Raw genomic sequence first — 14,378 nt, 5'->3', positions numbered from 1 at the left:
TTACCAAGCTGTGCATTCTTTGTTGAGGGAGAATAGAGATGAGTCGGTAGCAGAGAAAACGAAAACGGAGGCATTTGTAAGATGCAAAACGGGAGAAATCGGACTTAAGTGAGAAGGGGAAATAATTACATTTATCCACACCTGCTGTGCCTCACCAGTGCGACCGCTCTAAATATTCGGGGATAATCTGAGAGTTTTTCACTCTTCCCCTCCTGCCGACAGTCCCAAACATATTGGTGAGGCATTTTTAATAGCGCTCACCTCTGGTTCTTCCTACGCCTCACGTCTTTTTCCTGGGTTCTCATGCTCATCACGGTGTCATGAACATTGTCCTCTCAGTCAAGCCCCTCCTGTGCTATTGACTGAATGATTATATTAAAAATAAATTTTCCCCTGTGCCTCTCCTGCTCACAATGCCTTGATGATCCTTGATTGCTCACATGCTGAAATCCAAACCTTTGAGTATCCCATTCAAGGCCTTTCTGTGCCTGAGAATAGCTTGTCTTCTGCATATTGTGGGTCTGCTAAATAAAGTACTTAACAGTTGTTCAAATGACATGGTTTTGTGGAAACCTTCCTACATTCCTACTTGATAACCCTCTACATGAAGTTAATTGTTGCCGTCCGTCCACCCAGCTCACAGGTGTCCCCATGCACCTTCTACTGCACACTCAGGCACAGTTGATCACTTCCTCCTTTAGGTCTCAGTGACATTACAATTTAATCACCTTGCATTTTAATTACTTGTTTATAAGTCTGTCTTCAGTATCTGGCAGTGAGCTTCTGTTTGTAGAAGATGGCCTTCATTCTTCATTATTTTTGTATTCTTGGGTCCTATGGCCAGAGCCTTGAAGCTGTTAGACATAATTCTAAAAATATTTGTTAAAGAGCAAGCAAATGAATATTCCAGTGGAAGAAACTATTTTCCCTTGTGGGGACTGGGCCCTTTCTGTTGCAATTGTCACAAAATTTGACTTAATCTAACTTAAGCAAAGATGTAATTTGTTGGCTAAGATAAAACGTTTAGAGATTAGAAATAACCAGATTGAGTATGCAAACACTATGTTCGCCTCTTAGTTCCCATCCCCGTGGTTGAATTCAAGCTGCTTTGGCTTTAGATATAGAATTTCTATGGTAGCCAGGGAAGGCCCAAACTTCAGCCTTTCCAATTTTCAGTTCATCAAACATGCACACACACACACACAACAACAACAACAACAACAACAATAACAACAAAACAGGAGTGAGAAGCTCTTTCTCCAAAATGCCACTTAAAATTTCCTGGACTACAGTGACTGTGATTGGGTTGTGTACCCATCATAGAACCACTTTTTCTGGTCAGGAGAATGCTCTATCCTGATGGGCTTACACCTGTGCTCCAGCTCTGTAAACAACTCTGGAATTACAGTGAATGACAGTGACAGAGGAGGATGTATTCAAAGGTTACCATAAGAAAGAGGAATTGCAGTTGAATGGCACAAATGAATAGGTCAGTTATAGAGCAGATGGCTCTGAGACATTGAGAGCTTCATCTCTTACCTAATTTCTAATGGTAAACTCAGAAAATTCATCTCCTCTTGATTTTATTGCAACTTACTCCTTTCAGTGTGATTTGTAGCAACATTTTGCTCATTTTGATAATGGCTTTATATCAATGACACCCAGAAAACCAATTAGTCAAAATTATTTATATGTATATTTATATTTATAAAGGGCATTTCTGAGAGGTAATACTAGTGATATAGTCACAGAGTTTGAAGCAAAACTAAATGTAGCTTTTCTTTTTTTTTTTTATTGCATTTTAGGTTTGGGGGTACATGTGAAGAACACGCAAGATTGTTGCATAGGTACACACATGGCAGTGTGATTTGCTGCCTTCCTCCCCTTCACCTATATCTGGCATTTCTTCCCATGCTATCTCTCCCCAACTCCCCACCCCTTTCACTGTCCCTCCCCTACTTCCCCTCAACAGAACTCAGTGTGTAGTGCTCCCCTCCCTGTGTCCATGTGTTCTCATTGTTCAACACCTGCCTACGAGTGAGAACATGTGGTGTTGAATGCAGTTTTTCATTGTTGTGGTTACTTCAAGAATTGTTCCAGTTATCTACTGCTGCTCAATAAACTACCCGCAAAATTAGGGCTTAAAATAGTTTATTATCATTATATCTCATGATTTTGGGGGCTCAGAATTTGGATAGTACCCAGTGCAGATGAATCATCTTGCTCTGATGTTTGGGGCCTCAGCTGAGATGAGAAAAAGGTCCATAGGCTGGAACGATTGATGGCTGGCTGAATATCTCTTTTTCTCTCTCGTTTTCTGCCAAACTCAGGCTGTAGCCTGTGGCTGTCCAGCCCACAAACAGAAAAGTTTTCAAATTTTTTAAATGTTTAAACAAATCTAAAGAAGAAGACTGCTTCTTCATGTGGTATGAAACATACGAAATTCAAATTTGTATCTATAAATGAGGATTTCTTGGAAGATAGCCACACATGTTTGTTTAATTACCCTATAATCTCTGCAACTGCAGGGTCGAAAAGTTGCCCCAGAAACCATCTATGTTGCAAAACCTTAAATATTTACCATTTTGCCCTTTAAAGAAAAATTTGCTGACCTCAACTTTACATGACTTCTTATGGTTGTCTTGAACCCCCTCACAGCATGGAAGCTAAAAGGTCATTGGAAGTCAACAGATCCAGATCGAGACTATCCTGGTCAGGTCAACATGGTGAAACCCCGTCTCTACTAAAAATACAAAAATTAGCTGGGCATGGTGGTGCATGCCTGTAATCCCAGCTACTCAGGAGGCTGAGGCAGGAGAATTGCTTGAACCCAGGAGGCGGAGGTTGCGGTGAGCTGAGATCGTGCCATTGCACTCCAGCCTGGGTAACAAGAGCGAAACTCCGTCTCAAAAAAAAAAAAAAAAAAACCCAGCACTTTGGGAGGCCGAGGCGGGTGGATCACGAGGTCGAGAGATCGAGACCATCCTGGTCAACATGGTGAAACCCCGTCTCTACTAAAGGTGCAAAAAATTAGCTGGGCATGGTGGTGTGTGCCTGTAATCCCAGCTACTTAGGAGGCTGAGGCAGGAGAATTGCCTGAGCCCAGGAGGCGGAGGTTGCGGTGAGCCGAGATCGTGCCATTGCACTCCAGCCTGGATAACAAGAGCAAAACTCCGTCTCAAAAAAAAAAAAAAAAAAAAAAAAAAAAAAAGGTCGTTGGATTTCTTAGATGAAGCTTCAAGGCTTTAAGAGTGAGCATACAAGAGACAGGACATAGAAGTTGCCATTTTTTTGTTTATAATTGAAACATAATAACTGTGCCTGTTTATAAGGTACAGTGTGATTATATAATGATGAAACCAAGGTAGTTAGCATGTCCACCACCTCAAATTTACATCCTTTCTTTATGGGAAGTTACCATTTTGTCAAGGCTCTTTCTACTGTTCAAGTTTTGTCAAAAAACGTGTGGCCATCTTTCATCTCACACATGTCACCCACAGCCTCAATTATAGAGGAAATTATGGAGGGCAGAGAGTTGTGTTGAATTGTTTTCCTCCGAGTCAGTGGACTTTTTAACAATTAGGGTTGAATTAATTATGAACATGATAAAATTTCTGTCTTTATTTCAAAGTTAGGGAAAAAAATGCTAGTTTCATTTAATTTGAACCTTTAGTTTGGAAATGAGAATCAAATGAGTAATGGATTTTAGAATCTTAATAGCCCTTAGTATCCTTCCTAGATGTGTTATACATCTAGATGTTTCCAAACTAGGATAAACTGATGGTTCATCTAGTGAAGAAAGCAGCAGTCCCTTTGATTTTCTAGTTCGTGTCAAATTAAATGAAATGGAATATTATTAGCTGGTAACCCCTCACGTGTTCAGGCTGGAGAATGAAGTCCCTGTGTGATTATTAGCCAGGGTGCTGACCATAAAGTGGAAGGTCAGTTTCTTCTGACCATTGTCCCAAACCACCATGTCTCTCTCAAAGGGAACAAAGGTCTCAAACACCTAACAGTCAGTTTGAGCCAACTGTTACATATAAAAGCAAAGCCCATTAATCCAAAGTGGGGGCCATCCATAGGCATAGTGGCAACTCCTTCCGGCAGGTGATTCTCAAGGACTTGTAACTGACGATAAAATTGATAATAAGGGGTTGGAAAAGATGGGCTTGTAGTTTTCTGAAACTCATGTTCAAAAATAGCTAAAAATTATAGATGGAAATATTTTGGAAATTCGACTAGGATATCATTTCAGTTAGCATTTTAATTTTTCCCTTTTATCTACTGTTAAAGTTCAAAAAGAAACGACATTCAATTTTTCTAGTTGAGGCGATGATTGATTGTCCAATCGTTAGGTGAGGAATCTAATGTGAGAGAGAATTTTTTAGGTAGGAAGAGGTAGAGGATTTTCCTTAAATAGGGAAGTAAAAAGAGTGGTTAAGTGGTCAGAGAAAAGTTAAGTGGAAAGACCAACAACAGAAATGAGGTTCCCTTGCTTCTTGCATCAATCTGGATCACAGCCCATGTTTCCCAAAGAGCTAAGATTTCCTGAGCTCCTTCTACATATAAAACACTGTGCTAGCAAGAACAGAAAACCAAACACCGCATGTTCTCACTCATAGGCGGGTGTTGAACAATAAGAACACGTGGACTCAGGGAGAGGAGCCCCACACACTGGGGGCCGTTGGGGGTGGGTAGGGGAGGGACAGTGGGGGGTAGGGAGGGATAACATGGGGAGAAATGCTGGATATAGTCAAAGGGTGAAGAGAGGCAGCAAACCACCTGGTTATTTATGCACCCGTGCAACAACTCTGCGTGACCTGCACATGTACCCCAGAACCTAAAGTAAAATAAAATTAAATAAAAAATGCACTGTGCTAGGTGCTTGATATGTCATTTAATTCACCTTCTGATTTTGTAAAATAATATCTGCTATCTTATATTTGAGGATATTATTCCAAGAAAAGGTAAATTATTTGTATAAGGGTCTCAAAGCTTAGTGCCAGGAGTTAAATTTTTACTGTTTCTCTATCTAACAAAATCATTCATGTTAGAGATCCCTCTTGCAAGAAAAAATAAATCCAGATCTTTTATTTATCTACTTACGCATTTATACCATTGCTCTCTTCTTTGCTAACAGATATTTATTGGACACCTTGATTAAAAAAAAAAAAAAGGCACCGTTCCTAGCCCAAGTGATTTGATGGACAAGACAGGAAAAGCCCGTGCTCTTATGGAGTTTACGGTCAAGTGGGAAGATTAAAAAAAAAAAAAAAAAGGTTAGTAAATAAATGGAAAGATAAAAATATCACAATTATTGAACAATGTTATGAAAGAAATGATGAAGGAGTTGAAATGAGGTAGAGAACAATTTGGGGATGCTCTTTAGAAAGGATGATCAAGGAAAGGGCTGCTGAGAAGGTGGGACTGAAGCAGTGATGTAAAACTGAGAAGGTTTCAGTGATGAGAAGTAGGGAAAGGCAACTATTCACGTAACAGCATGTGTAGTGGGATCAAGACAAATGTGGAAAAGTCACACAGGATCCGGTGTGAGAACCAGGTAAAGGCTAGAACTCACAGGAATTTCTGGGCTCTGGTAAGGAGTTTGAATTTTATTTAAATTGCAAATCAAACCTTTGAACAGCTTTTATGCAAGGAAATAGCATGGACTTATTTACATTTTAAGAAACTCTTTCTCTACCGTGTGGGAATGGCTTAGAGGAGAGCAAGAGTGGAAGCAGACAGACAGGTTACGAGGGGGCACCAGTCTCCAGAAGAGAAGTGGTCCTGTCTGGACCTGGTGGTATCAGACATGGGAAGGAGAAGATGAAATTGGCAAGCATTTTAGAGGACAGCATCGAGAGGACTTGCTTCTGGATTGGGCTTGGATGCTTGAGATGAGCATGGGGAATGAGGAAAAAGAAGGATCCGAGATGACATCAACGTGTCTGACTCGAGTAGTTGGGTCCTTATCAAGGTAGGGGAGTGAGCTGCGCCAGGAAAGCCGGTGTGGAAAGTGGGAAAACCAAGAGTTCAGGTTTAGATGTGGTTGTCCTTCCTTGAAACACCCAAGTACCTTGTCATTTTAGGTAACAGTAAATAGGGGCATATACGTGAATTTGGGCATAAAGAGTAGAAAATACGGATGGATATTTGAATCCCTGGAAATCTATGGTGTTTCAATTGGTGGGAATCAATAAAATCTTAATAGAAAATGTGGAGGAAGAAGATGGCCCCAAATGGTAATTTTTAGAAGTTAGATGGAAGAGATTAGATATAAACCCCTTAAAAATATTTGCTTTTCTATTGCAGGCACTGTTTATTCTTAGAGATAGGAAGTATGTTTGATTAAGAATATTATTTGATTCGGTGTCATTTCGATTGCCGTTTGAGTTACATAGAATTTGATCTATTTGTGTCTATTGTGTCTATTTGTAAGTGAAATGTCCTTAATGTAGAATATTTAGGGTTCATATTATTGAACTTGGGACTTGGGTTTATATTTCAGTTCTGTCTATTATAGTATAAATAAGCTACGGGAAGTTTCTTTATGAATTTGGACCTGTTCACTCATCTGCAAAAATGATGACGCTAGTAGTACCTGCATCATCCTGGTTCTGTGATTAAGAGAGAAAATTCACGTGAATGCTCAGCACAGTGCCTGAAATGCAGTGAGCACTAGACTACTGCTACCAGCAGTTTTTGAGAAAAATGTAAGTAATTAAAACAGAAACTCCTCTTCCGGTACTTTAAATGGTGAGTGAGTCCTACAGAATTGTGCAAGCACATGATAGTTCTCTATTTTCACTTCAGTTCACTTCTGTGATGTCTTTGTTACATTGTTTAGTTTACAGGATTTTTTGTAACATGAAGAATTACTACCTTACATATCAAATAACTCAACACTACAAGGTAATAGGGTATCGCCAATGCTGTATATCTATAAAACAAGTCACATCTTAGGAGTAATATTCCTTTGGCACCAACAAAACCCAGTGTTTGACATTCGTCTAAGAGAAAACCAAGGAAATATTAAAGATATTAAAGATCTAAGCATATCCCGAAGACTCAAACAGCTTTATATTTTAACAAAACTTTGAACACACATACACATGCACTCACACATACGTGTTTATTCATCCATCACATATGATACTATATTACAGGTAGTTGTGCTTTTGTCGTTTCCCTACCTGGACTGGAAAACATAGATAAAGTATTACTTATTTTTATTCCTTTTATTCCCAGTGCACTCTACAGATAGTAGAATGTTTCAGCACTTTTCTGTTTGTTATCAAGTTCTCTTGGACAACATTTTCTTATTCAAACTCAACTTATTTTTGGCAGAGATGCTACCTGTCCCCCAAAACTCAAATTTATGTTTTCCCTTCCACAGTTTAGAGTTGTGACTGGCCAATGAATGCCCAAATAGAGAATATATTTTCCCATCACTTCTGTCCCTTGGTATCTGGGTCTGGACAATGTGGGTAGTTATTGCCAGTGGAATGGGTGGCCAGTTGATGTGTCTGTCACATTCAGTTCTAGGCCTTTAAGAACTGTGCGTGTCTCATGCCACATTCCTTCTTCTTCTGCCACTAAACGCAGACAACAGAAAAGCCACAGGATTACAGAGGGTCAGAATGGAAAGAACTGTCAATTGATTGAATATATGGAGAAGATCAGCTGCCCACTTTGGAACACCACTTTGAACTGTTTTGTGAAGGAAGAAATAAGCTTCTGCTGTTTGAGTCATTACAAAATTGAGGATCTAATTCTTCCAGCAGATAGCATTCACCCTCATTAACAGTGCTTAGAGAAATAAGATCTTCCATTAAAATGTAACTATATCTTTGGGAGACAATTTTGGTTTTACATGCACATTTTGTTTCTTCCTGTATGCCGGGTAAAAAATGAATTTGTAAGTAGGAAGAATAAAGGTGCTCTACTGAACAAGTTAGCAGATAAGATTTTGTAAGCTCCATTCAGGTGTTCAGAAATTATCATACTCCTTTATTTTCTTCAACTCAAAGTAATTCTAACTCTCTTCCCAGGAAATCTATTCTCTATGTCAGAGTTGTGAAAAAGCCCTAAGAGTCTTAGGTAGCCCCAAAGCATCAGCAACTATGTTGTGGTTATTTATTCAACTCAACAACTTCTGCCCGTGGGCTAAAGTATTAGTCTTCATGGAATGTATGATTTTCTGAAGAGCAACAAAAATTAATCAAAAATTAATCAAATAATCCCCCAAATAATCTGACAAGTGTCATAAAGAAGATGGGAAAAAAAAAATACTGGGAGGCGCATAGTAGGGTGTTTGGTCTAATCAGAGAAGTACAAGAAAGACTTCTTGGGTTCATATCTGAAGGACTGGAAGAATATTGTTAGATGAATGATTATGGGTGGTGGGGCAGAGTCTTTAAGGTAAAGAGGACCCTAGACAGAAAATCTCTTACCTTCCTAAGACGGTGGTAAAAAGGAGGGTCTAAGCCAGCACCTGTGTGACTGGAATGAGGAGCCTGGGGAGATGGTGAAAGGGTCCTTTTAGGCATTTTTCTTTTAATCCTAAATTCAATGAAATGGGGATATGATACACACGATAGGATTCCATTCAGAAAAGACTTCTGTGGATGAAAGATGGAGACTGGATTGGCCAATGAGAAATAATATTAGAGTAAATACAGGCAAAACTGTTAAGAGGTTTCAGTTGTTTATTTGAGATGTTAGTAACTTGGGCTAAGATGATGATGGCGTAGACAGGAAAAAATTCATAAATTTAAGATATATTTAGGAAGTAACATGAAGAGGTATTAGTGATCAATTGGAGAAAATGTTTCAAAATGATCTAGAGTTGTGAAAAAAGTTGTAATTAAGCTGCAAGAACCTAGCTAACACAGCCTAACTGGCTGCTGCTTTTAAGAATAAAACGGGTAAGAAAACCCGCTTGTTATGTTACACTTTGTCAACCCACAGATAGACTGAAGATCATATCAAACTAAAACCAGCATAATCAGAACTTATATGCTAAAAACTTTAGACAAAGAGAATGAATCTTTTTAATGTGTTTTAGTCCTTGGCTAAAGCAGTGTATAATGACTTTGAGATGTCAAGAGTGTGTTGAGACTTGCAAAGTGCTAAGATTACAGGTGTGAGCCACCGCGCCCGGCGGGGTTCCTAGTACACTGACGTTCTCGGAACACATTATATCAAAATTGTACATTCTTACATGTGTTTGGTTCTTGTTTTATTTAGTTCAGTCTTTTTTTTTTTTTTCAGACAGAGTCTGCTTCTGTTTCCTAGGTTAGAGTGAAGTGACACGATCGATCTCGACTCACTGCAACCTGTGCTTCCTGGGTTCCAGCGATTCTCGTGCCTCAGCCTCCCCAGTAGTTGTGATTACAGGCATGCTTCACCACGGCTGGCTAATGTTTTGTAGTTTTAGTAGAGACAGGGTTTCGCCATGTTGCCCAGGCTGGTCTTGAACTCCTGAGCTCAGACAATCCACCCACCTCAGCCTCACAAACTGCTAGGATTACAGGTAGGAGCCACGACGGCCAGCCGGTTTTATTTACTTTAGATTAGTAGGGTTCAGTCCATAAGTAATCTGCCACTGTTTACTTTGTGACTCTGTTACAAACTTGGAACATCAGCACATCTATGTTCTTTGAATTTTGAGATTTGCTGTTAGCTTTTTAAAAGAAGCTTTTGTTTTTTTATTGGAATGAATTACAAGATGAATGCAGAAATTTTAATTTGAAAGTTTGCAACGTTTATAACACTGTCCACTGATAATTTATTGATGTTATGCTGCTGTTCCATAGGGTATTCAAACCACTGTATGATTCTGAGATGGACTTCTAGAATTTGTGTGTGTGTGAAAAAATAACACAGACCATAATATTTTTAAATAATCAGAGCTATCAAAGAAGAAACCACTACCAAATACTGCTTTACATCCAACGATGACAAAGAACATGTGAGTTGCATGACAAGTGTTGAAAAACTGCATGTGAAGGTACACAAATTCTGCAGGTGAGCAGACCACCAGCTGGGTAGACATAGCGTGAGAAAAGCATCATTGATGGCAGAGATACAGCAAAATGTGCATGACGTTTTGTTTTTATTTTCTGCTATGTTGAAAAGGCAATAATACTATCTTAGCATTGTCGTGAAAGCTCACTCAGTTAAGCAAGCATTTGATAAATGGTTTAAACACACTAGGTTATAATTAAGCATATATAATAGACCACGGATGGATTTATGACTTCTATTTTACACTGTTATATTTTTCAACATTATATATCCTCATAGGATTTGGAAGCTGTTTTAAACCCTCTGCTATACTTGCTCCACGCTGTATGTATGCAAATAGCAGGGCCCAGACAGGAAAGTCGTTGCCAAAAGCCAGTGCAGAAAGATGCAGAGTGAGAGGTTTCAGCAACCTGCAGCCATCAAAGGAATAAACAAATGTTACACATGGCTTGTAATATTTAATGTGGGGCCTGAAGTAAAACACACACATCTCAGCTTAGACCTCATGGAACAAGAAAAACATGAACTCCACAGAAGGCCACTCCAGGGTGGAATACACTCTTCATTTGTGGAAAATTACAAAACCTTCTCATTAAGATGGATTTGGAAACTGGTTTCAGAGTTCATTACCTATGCTTTATAGTTCTTTGTATTTATTACTGGTTTATTAAGCAGTCTGGATTCAATCAGTATAAATATTAAACATCGTATGTTATCTTGCCACTGGTCAGCTATGCTTGCTTCTGTATTTCATTGATTCTAAGATGCACATTTAAAAAACATTTTAGTATTGCTGAAGTTAGGATGCATCTTGAAATCAACAGTAGCTTTAAGTTAATAAAACTAAGAATACTGAATTTCCTCTTTCCACCTTTTAACAATACATATGATAGGTCTCACAATTTCCAAGTAACTTTTGAGTAAAAAACAAAAAACAAACAAACAAAAAAAATGAAGCTCATCTCAGGCCAGTTGAACACTTAAGTTTCGTATCTAGTTTAACTCTTTCACCTCCTCTTTATCTTTAGTACCCATCCGGACTTTGCCTGTGACATTTGCAGAAGGGAACACGTATTTCTTTTCTACTTATCTTTGTCTCTATTTGCATTTTACACAAAATGGCAGAATTTTGTGTTTAGAAAATACAAATGCCTAAATTTTCAAAACTCAAAAATGTTTCCTGCTCAGGTCCTAGGGGAACTCTTCTCCCTTCCTCTTCTTCTTCTGTTGGGGTTAGAAAGAGGAATAGGGGATGTATGATATGTCGATGTGTGTTTAATTATAACCAAATCTCTTTACTTTAAACCATTTATTGAATGTTTGTTTAATTAATATACTTAGTTTTCATGGAGCTAATAATACTTTTAAGTGTTCTTATGGCATCACTTAAAAGTATTATTTTCTCCATATTAGAGAGATGAGATCATTGCAAGAACTAGGATTTAACCAAGTTTCTTGGCCACTAGGAGAAATATTTTCTTAAAACATCATATTAAAGAATTAGAGTGTTGGCACTGATCATTGATACAGAGGTACATATGCATTGGGTGTAGCTAAGATAACCAGGAAAGTCAAAGTTCTAGTGCTCAAAGTGAGAAAAATTTTCAAAGCAGCACCCCCTCCTACCCTGGGCAATTTGTCATTGGTAAGATTGTCTTCATTTGTATTTGCACTTTACCCAAAGACAGCACCACATATTTCTTTCCTCAATGCCTAAATTTTCTTCCTCTCCCTCCCTCCTACCCTTCTTTCTTTCCTTTCTTTCTTCCTTCCCTCCTTCCTTCCTTCCTTCCTTCCCTCCCTCCTTCCTTCCTTCCTTCCTTCCTTCCTTCCTTCCTTCCTTCCCTCCTTCCTTCCTTCCTTCCTTTCTTCCTCCCTTCCTTCCTTCCTTCTTTGCTTCCTTCCTTCCTTCCCTCCCTCCTTCCTTCCTTCCTTCCTCCCTTCCTTCCTTCCTTCCTTCTTTCCTTCCTTCCTCCTTTGTATTTTTTCCAAGAGAGAGTCTAAATCTATTGCCCAGGCTGGAATGTAGTAGCACGGTCTTGGTTCACTGCAACCTCTGCCTTCCTGGGTCCAAGTAATTCTCATGCCTCAGCCTCCTGAGTAGTTGGGATTATGGGCACGCATCAGCACACCCAGCTAATTTTTGTGTTTTTAGTAGAGATGGAGTTTCACCATGTTGGCCAGGCTGGTCTCGAACTCCCAGCCTCAAGTGATCTGCCCACCTCGGCCTCCCAAAGTGCTGGAATTACAGGTATTAGCCCCTGCACCAAGCCCTCAATGCCTAAATTTTCAAAAGACAAAATGACAGAATACAAAAAATGTATTTCTAGATCAAGTCTTAAAAATGTAGATGTATTCTCTCCTTTGTGCCCCTATAATAGTTTATTCATTGATAAGGATGTGAATACAATTTTGTGATTGCTAGCATTAAGTAATTTGATAATTTATTTAACTGGTAAACATTTTTACTGTCATCATTCTTTGCCTGTTCAACAGCACAAGCTTCTCCACCATTCTGCCAATTCTTACTCTTGCCAATCCCCAATATGTTGACCACTCCACAGCTTCATGTACAAATCCTATCATTCATTCTTCCATTCATTCATTTAACGTATATCACATATGGCTACCATAATATTAAGTATTGCTTAGGCCTCATGATCTATTATCTGGAACAGTGGTCCTCAGTCTTTTTGGTATCAGGGATCGGTTTCTTGGAAGACAATTTTTTCTAGGACTGGGGTCAGGGGATAGTTTTCAGATGAAATTGCCCCACCTTAGATCATCAGGCATTAGTTAGATTCTCATAAGGAGAAGGCAACATAGTTCCCTCGCATGTGTGGTTCACACTCTTATGAGAATCTAATGCCACCGCTGATCTGACAGGAGGTGGAGCTCACGCAGTAATGCTTGCTGGGCCTGAAGCTCACCTCCAGCTGTGTGGCCTGGTTCCTGATAGGCCACAGATGGGTGCCAGTCCACAACCCAGGAGTTGGAGACCCCTGATCAATAGTACAGGCTTACATTCTTATGGGGGAGCTGGATATGAATATACAAACATATTCCAGAATTTGGAGAAAAGAAACAAGGTTCTGAGTTAGAAAGTAACTTAGAGAGGTGGTGTTTTTTTTTTTTTTGTTTTGTTTTGTTTTTTTTTTTTTTTTAAATGTGGGATGGTCAGGGAAACTTCACTGAGGAAGTGACACTTAGCCTGTTACCAGAAGGAAGTTATATACAGTGGTTGGTAGGGGTGAAACCAGAAGAGCATGTTGGGAAGAATGAAAAGCTAAAGCCCTGAAATAGGAAAACAACATGACATTTCTAGGAACAAAATCAGTGTGGCCAGAGCATAGTATGAACAAGGTGGAAGTGTATTAAATGGGTTGAGAAATAATACAGAGCTTGGATTTTATTAAAAATGTAAGTAAGAAAAGTACTGATAGATTTTAAGTAAGGACTTATCCCGACTTGATTTGTATAGACAGAAATTGATTTGATTTCTCTTTGGAGGAAATACTGAAAGAAGATAAGATGGAAGCTTTAGTTAACAGCCTGAGAAGTGATGATGGTTTGATTCTAAGTGGTACAGTTGGAAACAGAACCCAAGGTAGATGGTGGAAAGAGAATGAATGGGATTTGGTAACGAATTTAGTAGTTGTAACAGAAGAGGAGAAATAAAAAATGAAAATTAGGCTTCTGTTACTCTGTGTACACTGGTGCATTTCCAGATATAAATAAGATTGAGAATTGGGACAGGTTCAAAGAAAGGATGGATCAAGACTTCTATGTTGTGTTGAGTTGGCTAAGAGGCAATCTGGTGGACTAGTTATGATTGTGGTAGCAAAATGTGTATCTAGAGATCTCAAATATATACTAGATCTAACTAGAAATATAAATTTGTGAGTCCATCCCATGAAGGAGCTCACTCCAAAAGAGAGACGTGGGTATAGCATTGAGTTTGGCAGGGACCAGGCAAGGTGCCCCACACATCTGTAATCCCATCACTTTGGAAGGCTGAGGCAGGTGGATTGCTTGAGTCCAGGAGTTCGAGACCAGCTTAGGCAACATGGTAAAATCCCATATTTACAAAAAAATGAGGTGGGCATGGTGGTATGAACCTATAGTCCCAGCTACTCAGGAGGCTGAGGTGAGAGGATTGTTTGAGCACTGGAGGTAAAAGCTGCAGTGAGTCCTGATCCCACCACTGCACTCCAGCCTGGGTGACAGAGAGAGAGACACTGTTTTTTCTTAAAAGAAAAAAGTCAGACAGAGGAAGAGGACCCAATATGGCAACTGTTGAGGAAAAGCCAATAAGGGTTAAGGAAAGCTAAATTTGTAGGTAATGATGT

At 39.2% G+C, this 14,378-nt stretch overlaps 1 long non-coding RNA gene across 1 annotated transcript; it reads left to right on the top strand.

Annotated features, from left to right (window-relative positions):
- Window positions 1–6,340: 6,340 nt before the first annotated feature.
- On the top strand, window positions 6,341–10,404 carry LOC141581192 (uncharacterized). Its single transcript, XR_012513721.1, has 3 exons — window positions 6,341–6,713; window positions 9,274–9,535; window positions 9,819–10,404. It is a non-coding gene; the product is annotated as an uncharacterized LOC141581192 (long non-coding RNA).
- The last annotated feature ends 3,974 nt before the right edge of the window (window positions 10,405–14,378 follow it).

This window comes from Saimiri boliviensis, chromosome 14, assembly GCF_048565385.1.
Source record: "Saimiri boliviensis isolate mSaiBol1 chromosome 14, mSaiBol1.pri, whole genome shotgun sequence".
NCBI classification, from domain to species: domain Eukaryota; kingdom Metazoa; phylum Chordata; class Mammalia; order Primates; family Cebidae; genus Saimiri; species Saimiri boliviensis.
Note: the sequence above shows the minus strand (reverse complement) of the source record. Positions and strands in the feature narration are given on the sequence as shown.